The sequence below is a fragment of the Choloepus didactylus genome, chromosome 5, assembly GCF_015220235.1.
Source record: "Choloepus didactylus isolate mChoDid1 chromosome 5, mChoDid1.pri, whole genome shotgun sequence".
NCBI classification, from domain to species: Eukaryota; Metazoa; Chordata; class Mammalia; order Pilosa; family Megalonychidae; genus Choloepus; species Choloepus didactylus.
In genome coordinates, this window is record NC_051311.1 from 95,987,331 (window position 1) to 95,989,548 (window position 2,218).

The window sequence follows — 2,218 nt, forward strand, 5'->3', positions numbered from 1 at the left end:
GGTCAAGTATACTAGGTTAGGCTATAAAAACCAGTCTCACCATGGTTTCAACTTGTTGAAGTCATTCTGTAGGGTTCCTATTTGTGATTTTGGATCTGAAATCATACAAGCTCAACTTATTAAATTTGGACAAAAAATTATGGCCAGACCCAAGGAATAAGGGGTGTTAAGGTAAAGCTCCTTGTCTAATTTTTAAAATTCTTTATACTCTGTTCAGTACACCTCTTCATTCACGCTATGAAATAGCTGAGCACTCACCATGTTCAAAATGTTATTCTAGCAGCTGGGAATATAGTAGTGAATAAAATAAAAATGGTCTCCACTTCCCTGAGTATAGTTTACAAACATAGGCCTTTAGAAATATAATGAAAGCCTTAATAAATTCCATAGAACAATATCATTGAATTTATGTTGTCTTATTGTACTATAATTACAAATTTAAAAGCAAATACAACCCTTCTCCTCTCTGAGCCTTTTTTCTAAACCTCTGTTGTTTCAAGAGTCTCCTATCAGAGAACTGAAAACACCATTTAAAAAAAAAAAAAGCAGCTTGATTGTGACAGAGCAAGGGGTTTTGCCCTAGTGAAGAGGCTTTCTTTTTCCCATTGCCTTGCCATATTTTTGCCTGACATTCCTCCTTCTTCCACCCTATTCTTTGTCTCTCATCTTCTGCAAGTATTTCCCAGAACATGGCAGCATCCATTTGGTTGCTCCAAAGGGGAAAACAAGGAAAAATAATAACAGCAACAACAAAACAGTCTTGACTGGACCATCTTCAAATGGTGTTCTGAAGTCTCAGGAAGCTGGCCCATTTAAATGTTCCCAGCCCACAAGAAAGGCATACAAGAAGCCATGGCACTCTCTTTCCAAAAAATGCTAGAGAAATGCAAGAACATTGATGACGATGAGCTTCTTGACAAACTCTCAGAAGAGGAACTGAAACAACTGGAAACTGTTCTTCCTGACCTAGGTCCTGAGAGTGCACTGCTGCTAGCTGGATTCTGACAGAAAGACCAGACGTGGAAAGCAGCCACTGGCCTGTTTGACCATGAGCACCTCCTCAAGTACCTGGAGAAGGAGGCTTTGGAAAAAAAAGACAGGGAAGACTTTGTGCCCGTCATTGGAGAAAAGAAAGGGAAGTCTTTATCCCCAAAGAAAAGCCCATAGAGTCTTGTAAAGAAGAAAAAGTGACCCTCAACCCAGAACTGGAAGAATCTTTGGTCAGCACCTCCAACGCTGAACTCTACGTCCTTGCAGCTGTTCTTTGAGGACACAATTTGCTCAACAATCCAAAATTTAATGAAGAAATGACCAGCACTAACAGTGGCAAAGGGCCTGTAAGACATGTGGTCAAATGGGAAAAGGTCAAGCCAATATTTGAAGAACCACCTAATCCCACAAAATGTGGAAGTATGTCTACAGCAGATGAAAGCCGATGATCCCAGCCTGCAAGAAGTCAACCTCAACAACATCCAGAATGTGCCAATTCCAACCCTGAGGAATTTGCAAAGGTTCTGGAGACCTACACTCATATAAAGAAATTCAGCCTGGCCGCAACCTGCAGCAATGACCCTGTGGCAATTGCTTTTGCAGATATGCAGAAAGTAAACAACACCTTGAAAAGTCTAAACCTAGAATCCAATTTTATTACTGGAAATGGGATTCTGGCCCGGACTGAGGCACTGAAAGAAAATGAGACCCTGACAGAGGTCAAGATGGACAACCAGAGACAATAGTTGGAAACGGCTGTAGAAATGGAAATTGCCCAGATGCTCGAGGAATAGTTCAAGGATCCTTAAGTTTGGACACCAGTTTACAAAACAAGGGCCAAGAACAAGAGTGGTGGCTGCCATCACAAAGAATAATGATCTGGTTCTTAAGAAGTGAGTTGAAGGAGACCAAATGTAAACTTTCACAAGAGAAGAGAAAACTTTCTCTTCTTTCAGAAGAGAAGAGCCCTTTTACAAAGGCAGCTATTGTATGATCGTTTAAAAACAAACAAAAACTCTTCTCTTTCCCAGTCGGGACCATTTTATCAAAGGTTGTTCATTTCTGTTAACCATACAACTAAATAAATAAAATATAGAAAAACAGCAAAAACAGTATAACAAAACCAAAAATAAATCTTTGAAAAGATTTGAGATAATGTTGGAAAAATTGGGGAAAAGTAAAACTGGATCATTAGTATATTTTACTCAGTTTTCTTTGCATCTCTCTG

The 2,218-nt window shown here is 39.4% G+C and overlaps 1 pseudogene; it reads left to right on the forward strand.

Moving 5' to 3' along the window:
* Nucleotides 1–852: 852 nt before the first annotated feature.
* LOC119535386 lies at nucleotides 853–1,908 on the forward strand (annotated as a pseudogene).
* Nucleotides 1,909–2,218: the final 310 nt, after the last annotated feature.